We start from the raw sequence: 15569 nt of genomic DNA on the forward strand, positions 1-15569 counted from the left end.
TGCAGGGGTGACATAAAACACTAGGCTTTAATGACTTCACTAAAGATATCGTTATTCCTTCTATTTCAAAAGTTTGTGATTTTTATCTAGGGATGCCATAACCCAGCGGCCCCCATGACAAACCCACTTTTGGGGGGCCTCTCCCAGTCCCGGTCTGGTTTGGCCCCCAGCCCCCAGTTCGGGGCCCGCACGGCGCCAACCCACCTTCCCCTGCCTCACTGCGTGGCCGCGCCGCCCACCTCCTCCTCCATTGCAGGCCTTGTGGAGGAAGCAAAGGAGGAGGCGAAGGAGGAGGCGGTGTGCGGGGGGGAGGCGGGGGAGGGGGGCAGGGAGGCGGGGAGGGGGCGCGGGCGCGTGCAGGAGGCGCACCTCCTCCTCCTCCTCCTCCTCCTCCTCCTCCATTGCAGGCCGCGCCAAGCAGAGGAGGAGGAAGAGGTGCCTGCCTGGCTTGGTGCTTCTTGCTCGCGCGCGCGCCAGGGCAGCAGGCACTGGCAGGCAACCACCCACCGCCTCCTCTGCCTGGCGCACCTCCGTGCTGGGCACTTTCTTAGGCCCGGGAGGCGGAGGCAGAGGCAGAGGAGGAGGCTGAGGCAGAGCTGGGCGGCTGCCTGCCTACTTGGGGGACGCTGTCTCCCAGGCCCCAGGGAGGCCTTGGACAAGGTTTTAAAATTTAGGACCTTTTTTAAAATTTCCTGGCAAGGAATTTTGTTTTTTAAAAAAAAGGTCCTACATTTTAAAACCATGTCCTACATTTTTCCCGGTTTGGAGGCCCTCAGGGATGGCAACTCTATTTTTATCCATGTAAGCACTGTTCTCCCATTACATGAACAGCCCCTTGGTATATCCAAGGGTGAACTGTCAGTAAGGTGGCATGCTGTTTTGCTAGATGAGTTGTCTACTGGAATGGTACCAGTAGATGATGGAAAAGCTCAAGAATATCAGTTTGCTCTCTCTCTTTCATATTCCTGTATGTATGTTTGTCTCAGGGCCCTAAATATCTTTGACTAGCCTTATGTTTCCCTGCAGAACTTGGGCAAGTGTTGAACTACATATGAATAGTTGAAATAACCTGTATGGGCCAAGTGTTCTTGCCTTGGATAGACTGGTCACCTATCTGTATTTACAGAACAAAGGGGCTTGACAGATGGGTGACTCAAAAGAAAAGGGGCTTCTTTTTGCACTGTGGAAGGGGCACCATAACTGCTGCAACACAGCGTCATGATGCCCCTTCTGTGCAGTGCTGTTTGGGTGTTGCACACGAGGGACGTCATTGTTGCACAATAGCAGAAAGGAAGTGGATATTGCACAGATAAAGTAACATGTACATGGTAGCAGTCAGTCGCCTCAGCACGGCCCTTGAGTGTGTAGATTGGTAATCCAACAGAGAAGAGATAGACATATCCTGGTCGCAGTAACTAGTCATGGGGTAGGTGTCTTTCCAGTTCTGTGCTGGTTGTGCAAGCTATCCTCTACCTTTGGGACAGTGGGCAGTAGAACGCAAAGGCAGACACAAAAGGAGAGCAAAGAGCAAAAAGCCAATGGGACCATAAGTTTTCATTCTGGATGCACAGTAGATGTCTGTGAAAGAATTAAGGGTGCATCCACACTATAAAGGGCATACAGTTTGACATCACTTTAATTGTCATGTCTCCATCCTACAGAATATCTACTGTTTTATGAGATGCTAGCACTCTTTGGCAGAGAAAGCTAAAGTCCTTGTAAAACTTCAAATCCCAGGATTGCATAGAATGAAGCCACTGCACTTAAAGTGGTGTCAAACTGCATTATTAATAAAGTGTAGATGTACCCTAAGAGAGGCAGAGCGAAGCCAGGCAACCTTAATACCTGGAAGAAAGAACAAAATACACAGAAGCCTAGCAGACTACCAGTTGAGTTTTTATCTGAACTTTAAAGGAGCTATCTGTGGTTTAGGTTAGGACATAGGGTTCAACAGCTCCACTGGATTTGGTGACAGGCCATCATCCTACACTCTACCCAAGGGCACTGGCTACTCTGGAGGCAACAAGACCGGCCATGTGGCTCATGCAATCCCACCCTCCACTTTCCTCCCTCTGCCACCCCATATCTCTCTGTCTGTGCCACTGGCTACAGTAAATCAGCTAAATCTCTAAAGTGCCAGGAAGGTCATGCTATACATACATACATTCTGTGCTCAAGAGGGGAAAACTTTAAATGATTCAGTACTCCATGCTGATTTGAAGATACGTAGGTGGGAGTTATAACATGAGCATGTTGCCCATGGTTACAGCTCACACTGCAAAGAGTCTCACTGTGGGGCCTTTGCTCCTTGAAATAAGAAAACTGATTTGTGTGAAAAGGCAAATTCTTAATCCAAGAATCTATGATGTTTAGTCTGAGAATAAACTATAACCTAAGAACATTGTCACAGCTGGAACTGGAAGTGGTGTTGAGGGAATTTCCAGGTCAACTTCATCCCATTCCCTAAATTTCAGAAACAGAATCCAAGGCAGAAACTTGTGCAATTGCAAAAGTGGGGCAGGCAAGGATTGGAAAGAGGGCAGGAATCACTTCTGGGTCCCAAATGGGTCAAACCTGGCTAATCCTGGTCTGTTGAAAGTCAGATAAGAAAATAGGGATGTAGCCACTGTTGGGTGAAATTCCACTCTGAGGTTTGCAGTTTGGGCATATTCCTCAACTCAGATCTGAGCCAGGATAGCCAGGTTTTAGCTGTAGCCAGGAGTGCGTTTGTACAGCTAGAACGAGTATCCCAGCTACACCCATTCCTTGAGATATCAGATCTAGCTATGGTAACATATGCCTTGATTACATCCCATGTGGATTACTGTAATGTACCTATGTGGGGCTGCCTTTGGAAACTCTTCAGAAATGTCAGCAAGTTCAAAATTCAGTGAGCAGGCTGTTGACTAGGGTGGTTTACACACACACACTTGAAACAACTTCACTGGCTGCCCATTCATTCCCAGGTATAATTTAAAATGTTGATTTTGATCTTTAAAGCCCAACATGTCTTGGGTCCAGACTATCTGAAGACTGCATCTTCCTATACAAGCCAACAGAAGCTTTAAGATCCACAGGGAAGACTGTCTCTCAGTCCTTTACCTTCACAAGCTTATCTGGAGAGAGCCTTCTCCATATCTGCTCCCTGGCTGTGGAACGTCCTTCTGTGGGAACTCTAGTTGGCCTTCTCCCTGCTTTCTTTCCATCAGCAGGAGAAAACTTTTCCCCCCAATTCAGTCAGGCCTTTGAGTTTTCAATTATATAGCAGTAATATATCTATCTATCTATCTAATTACTAATAAAAGTGTGTGTGTGTGTGTGTACTCTTTTATTAGTAATTAAGTTTAAATGTATTTTAAACTGTTTTAACCATGTTTTTTAAAATAATATTATTATTTCACTCTTTTTAAGTTTTGTAAAATAAGATTTCAATTAATCTTGTTTTAAATTTCTGTAACCTACCTTGGATCCTATTCTGGGAGGAAAGTGGAATATAAATTCAATAAATACATAAACAAATAAAATAATCAAGTGAAATGGCACCTTAGCAGTAGAGTGGGAAATAAAACACCTAAGGAGCATTGTTGGCCAGGAAGGTTGCTAAATTTGCCTAGTAGTTGCAGCAGATGCTATCATTCCCTCTGGGCTTCCATTTCGTGAGGCCTTGCCTATAGCACACATGACATGTGGGGAACTCTTCCAGGCCCTGCAATATTGCTGCATGTTGTGGAAGGCTCAGTGTCAGTCCACTGGGAGATTCCGAATCATCACCACCGAACACACCCCAGGCACAGCACCACTGATAACAGAGCTTATGCAGTAAGAAAGCTCAAGAGTTACACTGCCGGCACTCCATTCCTCACTTCACTCCAAATGGCATGCACATACCAACCATCTGTCTACTTTTGATCATGTTTGTTTGTTTGGTACAACACACACAGAATTTGCAATGAACCAGAGAAACCTGGCATTAGCTGAGAAAGAGTAAAACCAGATGCCCAGTCTTAAAAAAAAAAAAACAAACCTCTCTCTCTCTCTCTCTCTCTCTCTCACACACACACACACACACACACACATCAAATATTTTCCTTCTCCAATGTCTCTTGCCCTGATTTTTCTTTCCCTGACTGGAGACCCAGACAAGGATAGCAGCTGAGATCCTGCATCATCTGGCAGAACATAAAGTACAGAATTATGCCATGTCCCCTTCTCTCCACACAGAGAACACACCTGTGCCCACACCACACCTATCGGCTGGCTGGGGGAGAGCAGAGGACAACCACACAGCATGTGGCTATGATCCTATAGCTGGTTACACAATGAGACCTCCCAGGGGTGGCATTGAAGATGCATCCAGCTATAGGAACATAGTGTGAGACTGTCACCTGTACTCCCCTGGCCACTAAATGGTTGGAGAGGGTGCGCAGGAGACAGATGAAATCCATGGTCAGGGATTGGGAATGTATTTCCTCACAATGATCATTAAAAGACATATGCAGGGAAATGAGACTTGTTCCTAAAGATGTCTTCAGATGCCACCTAGTAATTCAGCTAGCACTCCAAGAACTGGCAACTATAGCTATTAACACAGTCTTTATTTCTGCACCCTTAAGAATATGAATATGCAGTCATGGACAGAAGAGCAGCTGAGTTGTCTCTAGGTTCAAAGTATGATTTGTTAGTTTTTTAAAACATTGTTTTAGAAGTTGGGGTGTTACAGTGCAGTCCTGCTTGTGTCAACTGCAATGTGAAGTCCCACGAGTTCAATGAGACTTTTTCTCAGGTAGATACAAGACTTCAGCCTTAGGAAAAGAGGAGTCAAATGTACCAAATTTGGCTTCTACTGCTTTTATTTTTAACCTAATCCATTCATCTAAAATTATTTCCAGCTTTGTTCATGCAAGGGTTGCCTAGTTTCCTTCTGTTTTTTCACCAATAAAGGAGCCTGAGTGTTTTGCCCAGGAGGAATACAATTCGAAGTAACAGCTGGATTTTTTATTTTCAAGACAGAGGGATCAAGCTTGTCGAATTTTTCTGCTCCCAGCTATGAGAGCAGCTCCAGGTGCAACCAAAGAGTCTATATGTTTGCTAGAGTCTGGTTTCAATGTCTGTGGAACCTGCCTCCACCCTTCTATCTTTAAACTGGGATCAGGGAGATGTAATGACTTCAGCCAGTGAGCCTTTCTCCTTCCAACCCGCAACTCCTTTTTGTAAATTATTTTTTTAAAAATCCTGATGAAAAGATCTGGAAATGGAGAAATCTTGCACATTTGTATAACTTTTTGGTTAATGAATTACACTGTTGCTATCAATTTTTAAATGTTTTTATAGACTGTCTTTGCTTGATGCACAGAGGTGGAATCCACTGTACCAGCCATCGTGAGAAGATAATTTGCCAGTCCTAATCTTGAAGATACAGCTTTAGTCACCCCTTTTCATTCCACCTCTGCTCTCTTTCATCAGTCTCCTGATTTAAAATTTCATCTGTCCTTGACTCAGATTGTTAAAAAAAAAACCAAACACAACTATACTGGACTAGCTTTTTTCAGTTGGAGCAGCTCCTGCCTTCTTGTTTATCTGGAAAGACATTGGTGTGGGAGGAATGAAGTATTTAACTGAGGGAACAGCACATGCAATGCCACCTGATAAAGAATCATTTCTTTTTAAGGAACCCCATGCTAAAATTTTGCCAACTCAATACTAAGGAATAATACTGAGAAAAACAGAGGCCCTTGCATGTACTCTATCCTGGCACACACAGCCCAACTCATAATCTGAAATCAGGATTTCTGCCATTTTGAAGTATCCTTATTTACAGCATGCCTTATATCATCCTTTCTCAGCCTTAAGCCAGTATACAAACAGACTTAGATTGAAACTGTTAAAAATTAGTATCAACAGATTAATAAAATAAAACCTGTATGCCCATGGTCTGTCACCAAGTTGTCCAATGCAATGAAAAGTGGTTTTTTAAATAGGACTTGTGGCCAACCAACATCAGAATGTGGTCACAATGGCAAAAAGTTGTTAATGAGGAAGAACAGATAAGCCAGGAGAGGCTGCAGCAGTTTACTTTTCCCCAGGCTTAGTGGGAATGGCAAAATCCTACTCCTCTCTTTCATTTCCTCTGCTCTCCCTCCTGCTGAATTGAGGGCTAACTACGTTTGCACTTTAAACTCAGTTTGCAGCAATTGATGTAAGATGAGATAACGGGGAAAGTGGGAGGAGGAGAGAAAAACTGGGACATTTTAAAAGCAACTGAAGGTCTGGGTCCCGGCTCAGCCATGGAAACCCACTGAGTGATCTTGGGTGCGTCACACTCTCTCAGCCTGAGAGGATGGCAATGACAAACCCGCTTTGAAGATAGGATTGTCATAATTTAGAAACTACTTGAAGGCACATAACAACAACAAAATCATCAACCTACCATCTCAGATTGTTCCATCATCTTGTCTAATATGTGAACCAGCCCTCATTGCCACCACATTTCCAATCAAAACTGTTTTTTCAATTAACCCATGGGTATGAATAGGAAGTCAAACGCTTTCATGGCCGGCATCCATAGTTTTTTGTGGGTTTTTCGGGCTATGTAGCCATGTTCTAGAAGATTTTCTTCATGATGTTTTGCCAGCATCTTCTGAAGATGCCAGCCACAGATGCTGGTGAAACGTCAGGAAGAAAATCTTCTAGAACATGGCCACATAGCCCGAAAAACCCACAAAAAACTAGGTTTGATTAGGAATTTTCCTCCTATAATAAAAATAAGTAGGTGGTAAGGAGTGGTGAGTTAAAGACCCATCTGTCCATGGTATGGTTCTGATCTGCTCATATCCTCCCTTGGCTATTTTTTTTAAATAACCTACACAAGAAGAAACTACTGGTAAACCTTATGTCTGGTTTGGCCCTCAGGCCAGACATTGAAATCATGTCTCCCTTGGGTTTTATTGCAGGCATCACCAGCTTGTCATGGAAACGCTATTTTAGTTATTGATTGATGCAAATCTACAGTGATATATATATATTATATCATATATATATATATATATATAATCTTTTTAAAGTAAGCTTGGCATGTGGGGTATGCTTCCAGAGTCACATAACAACAGTACTCCAGATAGTACGTCAGAACATGTAATGATCCTGCCGGACCAGCTAGTTCATTTCCTCTCATTAATGGCACTGTTCCATATGCAAACAGAAAAGAAAAGCAGCATCATTATTAAATGGATGTAAACCATCTTTGTTCATTCTGGAAAGAAATACCTCTGACCATGGCTATTGTATATTCATTAACATAAATATTTATTTATTAATATGTAAATTTATAATAAAGCACAGAAGAGAAGGTTTTTTCAACACAGGAAACACTCTCTTTTCGAAAACAGTTTTTTGACTGTGCCACAAAATACTGCCTGTACTATATTGTGGAGGCAGGGAGCAAACTGGTCTATACCTAGTCGTGCAAAACTTGCAACACACTGATAAGCTTCCTCAAAACTCTCCTCTTTTGTCATAATTTTCAAATATGGATGACTATTTTGACCACTGGAATTGTAACCCAAGTAAGGTCACTAACTTGATTTTCATCACAACCAGTCAGAAGCCCTGTGGGTTTCAAGAAAACAGGAAGATAGGGAAGAGATAATAAGGACTGCAACTTGCATGGCATAAAACCACGCACCAAAGTGTAGACTGATTGTGCCGACTGCAAAATTGCAGCCTAGGCATGGACAAAAAGTGTGACTCTCCAGAAGTTGATGTGCTGATGTGCTGCAGCTGGCATCAGCCCTAGCCAGCATTGCCAATGGTGAGGAATACTGTGAGCTGTACTTCAACAACATCTGGAAAGCCATCTATTCCCTATCTTTGTTACAGACCAAGTGAGAGAGGGTGAATGAGAAAGAAGAGGAGGTAAAGAAAAAGAGGAGGAGGAGAATACTCCACAATGAGGTTCTTGAGATGCTCGAGAAGAAACATAACAAAATAACTACAAACAATTTAAAAAAGTATATAAATAAAAATAATGGTTAAATAGCTGTCACAATGTAGGATCAGTAGCCAAATTAATTGCATATAAGAAAAAGGACATACACAAAAATGTGTGCATTTAACAGTTTAAATTTAATATAAAGTGCTGCTATAAATATAGGAAAATAAGTAACATGCATTATCAACTGAATAATATTATGACTTAAAGGACTAATATGCACATTTGAAACCAGCTAAAATTTATACTAAAAGTGCATTTGCAGTGTGTGTGTGTGTGTGTGTGTGTGTGGTAATTCAGCACTACTATTTATTTATTCATTTCCAGAGTTTATTTTCTACCATCTCTACAGCAAGGATGGGAATCTGGTGGCCTTCCAGATGTTGTTCAACTGCAATTCCCCACATTCCTCATAACTGATTATCCTGACTAGGGATTTTGAGACCTGCAATCCAATAACATTTGGAAGACTCTCTGATTCCCATACTGTTCTATAAGAACAATCAAGATGGCTAAAATAATCAATTGAATATTGCAATCAGATAGCATTTAAAAACCATAAAAGTACTTTTAGTCATATAAACATAATCTAAAGGCAATAGTGCCAGAAGTTAGAAATAGTAGAACCATCTGATTTGAAAACAGCATCCAAGAAGAAGAAAAAACACTGAAATAAATTAATATTTTTTCCTTTGTAGACAAGGAAGGGCAGCTTGGAGACAGTTGCTTCTGCAAGGACAGCTAGATGTTTTGTACATGAGAGATGATTGTACTTAGGACTTTCTGGCACACAGACCACCAATTTAAAATATCCCATATTGCAATCATATTAAGCAGTGTAAATAGAAAAAGATGAATCAGAGCAGCAATTAAAAAAACCTGAATGTTTAAGGCATGGAATCTAGCTAACTTTCATTACCATGGGTAAAGATGTGGTGCAAAACTGTGAAGCGGGTCAAAGCTTTCATCATGTGATGTTGGGGGAGGTTCTCAAGTTACTCACAAGCTAGAGGCATCTGGAGCAAAAGGATGGGACAGAAAGAATGGTCATGAATATTTTCCTCACTGTTTGTAAATGTTTCTACTCATATAACCTTTATTAAAAGACTGGGGAGTGGGGAGCTTTTGTATCTCATTAGTTCAACTAGTGATTACACACAGATATAAAGCTTGGAGAAATTACTTTGGGGACTACAGTTCCCATAATCCCCAAGCCACTATAATTCACTATCTTTTTCCAAACCCTGTAGTAGCAGTGGACTCCATATGTTGACTGATGCTTTAGGGGAGATCATAGTGCCTTTTGTGGGTCTTTAGCCTATTGCTGCATCTGCACTGCAGAAATAATCCAGAAAGGTGTGAAAAAAATAACTGAAAGGTATGCTGGGTAGGGCATAATGTTGGGAAGCAGGGTTATGGAAGAGTCAGGAAGAGAGTGCCATTAGACCAACTGCCCCAGTCACACAATTGAGCAGATGTGCAGTGATGGCTGCTTCGAAAGCTGTATGTTCCCATTATTGTTTTGTTACCAATAGCTGTGAGAATGGGGCTTGTGCAGTAAAGCTTTAACTGTAGTCCCTGTTGACTTCAGTTTCAGTAAAACTAATTTCAGACGTGACCCTAGCATTAGGCATAGCAAGGCAGTGCAAAAGATGGAGAATAATGCAACTTGAGTCACAAGGCCTGCCTTGTACTTTTTTAAAGAGTTCCATAGTGGATTTAATTTTGTCATCATTCTTGAAGCAGGGTTGAGCTGGCAGTCCAGTTGGCTTCTCTATGTTGAAAGAGGGGGAAGCTATCTTGTTTTTCTTCATAGATTGGATGGTGTCCAGTTCACTTTATAGTCATATGCAAGATGGAGTGAATGTTGATACACTGATAACCAACTGGCTTGCTAAAGCAAGACAACATGCACAGCATTGCTAAGGGCCAACGTTCTGTCTGAATGATCCCCTTGTGTGATGACAATGTAAATAGAGTGTGGTAGTTGTGCAACAGGTAAAAGACTGATATGATTGGTCTTCACCATGTATACATGGTACACCTGGTGCCTTTTTCAATAGCTTGGCAATGGTTCTAAAAATGTACATGTGAGCTGAGTTGTGAACAATGTGCCTCGGGAAGGAAATAGGAAATGAAAGCATAACCACAGATATACTCCTTGTGCTAATTTAGTCATAACCATTGGTCCTAAATTGACTGTATAATCAGAAAGTAGCAGGTCTCTTCAGTTCATTATACTGGCTTTTCTTTTAAATGCTTTTACAGTCTTTCAAAGAAACAGTTACAGATGCACCACAACAATATGTGCCAGAAGAAACTTCAATGAGCACATCTGTCTCCCACCTGCAATGGTTTTACATTCATATTTAAAAAGAACAGAACTCTGCATACATGGAATAGCACACATGGTTCATGTCCTCTAAATGTGGGTTGGCAGAAGTTCCTAACAACATGATTCTTTTTTCTATAAATTATTATTATTTGCTTGACAACATGATTCTGAGATGCCTGCGTGACCACCATTTATAAGGAGCTAGTACTTGGTAGATTGAAAGCCAGCATGATGTAGTGGTTTGAGCGTTGGACTATGACTTTGGAGACCAGGGTTCGACTACATGCTCAGCCATGGAAACCCACAGGTCACACTCTCTCAGCCTCAGAGGAAGGCAAAGGCAAACTCCCTCTGAACAAACCTTGCCAATGAAACCCTGTCATAGGTTCACCTTAGGGTCTCCAGTCAGAAATTACTTTAAAGGTACACAACAACAAAAACAAAACAAAAATTGTGTGGTTGCAGTCATTTCCAATAACTTCCACATATTTTATGGTTCCGTGACTCATTGCTAGCCAAGCTATATGTATACATCTAAAACACAGTTGAGAAACTCTGGTCTTCCAAGTGTTGCTGGAGGTGCAGCTCCCATCAGCCCTAGTTAGCATAGCTAGTGGTGAATGATTGTCCAAGTCTCTGCTCAGCAACATCTGGAGATTGCTCACCCCAGCCTAAAGAATCACCCATAACAGACATTAATGTAACAGAAAACTCAACTCTTCCACATTTTAATCATCACAGACATGTGTATATCACTGCACGTCTGCTCAAATAATAAACCTGGCTTATGTTTTTTTAAAACATATGCTCCTTGGTTGGAGAAATGTATCCCCTTTTGATAGTGGAATAAGCACAATTCACTTTTGAAATGTTTTCAAGCAGATCTTACAAAAGCTTTGGCAACCACTACTGATTCCTCAAGAACCATTTATAATTTGACCTGTTCCCACAAAAAGCACCAATAGCTTGCTGCTTTTAGCTAGAAAAATATTTACATTTCATTTTTGTGTTATTTAGTCAGCTCCACAAGTATCTGGTTTTGGGACGGAAACAAAAGTAAACATGTCTCCAAAGTCAACAAAGATCCCATATGCTTGAGGATGTTCAGATGCTGAGCAAGAATTCACTGTGTGAGTGAGGCATGGGTCATTTATTTGGCAATAGTCACTGAGCAAAATTTTATTTATAGCAGAACCTTTGACAAAATGTGATTTCTGCCTTCATTCAGAAAGGAAAGGGAACTGAGTTGTCTGTTTTGCTTGTTACACTCTTGTAGAGGTTAGCGAACAGGATACATAACCACAATGGCAAATAGTTTTAGCCTTACAGGGACTACATTTGTCTCCCAGTAGATAGTATTCGATCCTGGAGTTGACTTCTGGGAGCTCACTGTACAATAGACTGGAAAGGTTACCATTCTGAACAACTCCTAGAATCCTTCAGCCAACCTAGCTAAATACATGTTTCTGTGAGTTGGGGTGGGTAGTAACTTTTTCAAGCTCTGCATTGTACACATGTAACAGATGTACCACACCTGCAGTGTTCTACATAGTGTCACATGTATCATATATAGAAAATAAGAAGAGATCCACAGCTCTGGTTTTTGTACACAATAACTGAGTGGACCCCATTATAACAAAAGCACTCCTGTTTCTAGTCTGATCTTGTGCATGCTTTCTCAGAGGTAAGCTCTATCAGATACAACAGGCAGCTGACTTTGTCCCAGCTAAGAATGCACAAGATTGCAACTTCAGTTTCTTCAGTTATTAATACTAGGTAAAGTTCTACCTTTTACCCTCTACCATCTACAAAACAGTGATACCTCTTGAGGTGGCAAGAGTGGGGTGTGGGTAGGGTTGCCATATCCTGCCTGGGGGCGGGACTTTCCCGGTTTGGGGTGGGTCCGCACGGTCCCGCCCCAGTTTGGCCCCGCCCCCAGGACACCCCGCCCCACGCGACGGACGCCAGGCAGGGAAAGGAGCCTCGCCTCCGTTCCCTGCTTGGCCTCCTCCGCTAGCGAGGGAAGCAGCCTGACAGCAGGAAAGGGTCTCACCTCGGCGAGGCCCTTTTCCGCTGCCTTGTCGCCTCCTCCACCGGCAAGGGAGGCGGCCTGGCTCTGCTCCCTGCTTCCAGGCCTTGTGGAGGCCCAAGCCTCCACAGGGGCCAGGAAGTGGGTGGGCCGCCACGGATTGCGCGATAGCGGGACGCTGATCCTGTTCCCGGCTCTATGGAGGGCCAAGCTCCACAGAGGCCGGGAAAGGGAGTGGGGGCCACCCGCGATCGCCCCGATCATGGGCGCCCTGCTCCCCCTTCCCAGCTTCCCTGTGCCTGGGAGGACATCGTCTCCCAAGCTAAGGGAGGCTTGGAGCAGGCTCTGCAGGCTGCGGAGCCCTTCCCAGGTTCCTGGTGCCTGGGAGACATCGTCTTCCAAGCCCCGGTGAGGCCTTGAGGAGACTCCGTGGTCGGCTCCAGCCACAGATCTCCAAGGACTCCGCGAGGCTGAGGAGGCCGCTTGTCATCGCAGTGATTGCGCGATGACAGGCGGCCCCCACGCTCCTTCCCGGCCTGGGAGCAGGCCGAGGCTTCCTCCCAAGCCGAGAAGGAGAAGGAGGACAGTTTAAAAAATGTAGGAACCTTAAAAAAGGTTCTACATTTTTAAACCTTGTCCTACATTTGTCCCGGTTTGGAGGTCCTCAGCTATGGCAACCCTAGGTGTGGGTGGCTGCTGGTTGAATTTTGCATTTTGTTTTGATGTTGGCCATAAGGCTATCCCTCAAATGTGTTTCCTTTACTTTCTAGTTTCTTATCTCTACTTATATATGCCTTGAAACTTGTTTCCTTTTGTGCAATGACTAGCATATGTAGGTGTAACAGATATATTTACTGTCCTCATCAAAGACAGGCACATTTTGAACACCTGAAGTGATGCTGATGTACACGCAGCAGTGATTTCAAGATAGAAGTCCAGGGCACTCAGTGGCATAACCAGCAGGATTGGCCTGCCACATGCTGATGTACATTAATACACACTGGGCAGAATCCTATTGGTGACATAATTCCACTTTACGTGTCTTTTTGGTCATTGCAGGGATTAATATTCCCTCACTCTCTTTGCAACCTCACACCAGGACTCGCCATCACTCTGTCAGCCCTGCCTCCATAGGCATTCTGCTGCTGGTGGAGAGCAGAGGGTAACAGAGAGGAATCTGACTATGTTCCCACAACAGGATGCAAACAAATGATATCATCTGCTGAGGCCTCTGAAGGACCCTGGCTGATCTTGGCAGAAAATATCCTTGGTCTGTGTCTGGCTGTGGGAATATAGCCAAATGCTCTTCTGAACCCTCACAAACAAGCTAAGGAAAAGAGTCATTTGGTGGAGGCTAGTGAAGCAACATAGTGAGTCCTAGTGTTGATGACAGGAGAACCATAGCGGAGTTCCTCCTATGAAACTCTTACACTACCTGCAACCATGTAGAATATCAGCCATTGCTTCTCAGGTCCATAGCCTAGAATTGTCTGGCTGTCCCACTGTGTACATGTAGGCAAAACTTTTAACAACCAGCCCATCCACTCTTCTAGTATGTATACCCACATTTTGGTGTAGGAGTCAATGTAAGCATTATTGTTAATACAGGGCTAATACAGGCCCATATATCTGAAATATCACATTACACCTTTTTAAAGATCTTAACAATTTCTCCTTCTTAGATGTGAGTTAGACAATTCTAGTGGGTCTAAGGACCCATTTTCTGCCACTGGGATTCCAAAGGAGCTGCACAGAATGCCAAGAAACAGAGAAACAAAACAAACCCCCGAAATGGCCAGAAGTGCACTTCAGGATTTGAACAGCAGGGAGTTGGGCTGGATGGCCCTTGTGGTCTCTTCCAATGCTATGATTATATATATGATAAATGGTGCAGGGGCCCTATTTAAAATGGCAATTGAAGCCTTCAAGAGATAATCCATACTTTTTTTGGCCAAAAAAACAAAGCAGGAATTAAGAGTCAGCAGGAACTGAGGTCCCCAAATCCATATTAGGGTCCCATATGTGACCCCAGGCCACAAGTTCTCCACCCCTGAGGTTGAGTGGTTAAAATAATTTCAACACTGATTTAGCTTAGCTCTGCCAAGTCTATATACAGGTACACCTCAGTTAACAAAGTAGATGTGTTCTTGGGTGTTACTTCATTAACAGAAACTTTGGTAACAGAGCCAGAAATAACATGGAAAGAATAGGAATAGGTTTGTGCACCACAAAAAAGAAGTGCAGTTCAACATGTTTCCGCAAACTTTTCATTCAAAACTAGCAATGCGAATGTGAGAATTGAAACAACCCAGTCAGATAATGAGTATGAGCAAAGAAAAACATTCTGAATCTTCCTGAGATGGCTTAGATGGCTTCTTCCAAAATGCATCCATGGATTATTTTTGCTTTCACCAGCCTCCCACTTTTATTTCTGTTTTGGTGGCCAAACATGCAGGTCTATGATTTTAAGCATGCTGGGGAATATGTGGAGATGCAGGCTGGCCTTCCTTTGCATTCTGTTTTGCTATTTGCACAGGCTCAGTAAGGGATTCTGGAGGCAGATGCTTTTTTACCTTTGTTATAGGCAGGCACACACAGCTTCAGGAGCACTGGCCAGAGTAGAATTCTCTCAGCATTGATTACATTGATTATTGCAGACCCACAGCTGCAATCTGACACAGAAAGTCTGTTTGCCCAGCCCTCCTCCCAGTGCCAGTGCTTGGGGGGAAAATTACTTCCAAATAGACAGAAGACAAGATGGGGAAGGGGGAGGTTCCAATAAAAAAGACTTTATCACAGGATTTTAAAACTGAGGTATGCCTGTATGCATCCATTACAGCTTATTACTTTGAGGTAGCATTTTTGGCTCCCCCAGAATTATTTTTCTGTTTGCGATAACTTTATAGTCAAAAGAGAGGGCAATGCTGCTTTGCTTGCGATATCTGCATTGTTGCTAGGGAAGTTAGAGGTTTCTAAGGAAGTCTGACTACCGAACAACATTCTCAAAGATTAATTTTGTGCTGTGCAGAAAGGTTAACATTGAAGTCAAAATGTATGCCTATAAGGCATGCAGATCATTCTAGTGACACAATTCATCTTTGAAACTGCAACTTCCTGTTTAATAAAAATGGCAACTGAGCATAAGCAGAAAGCAACTGTGCTTTGACCAAACAGTCAAACATTTCACAGTATGGGAAGTTAAACCTGAGAACTGCTCT

Source organism: Sceloporus undulatus, chromosome 3 (assembly GCF_019175285.1).
Source record: "Sceloporus undulatus isolate JIND9_A2432 ecotype Alabama chromosome 3, SceUnd_v1.1, whole genome shotgun sequence".
NCBI lineage: Eukaryota > Metazoa > Chordata > Lepidosauria > Squamata > Phrynosomatidae > Sceloporus > Sceloporus undulatus.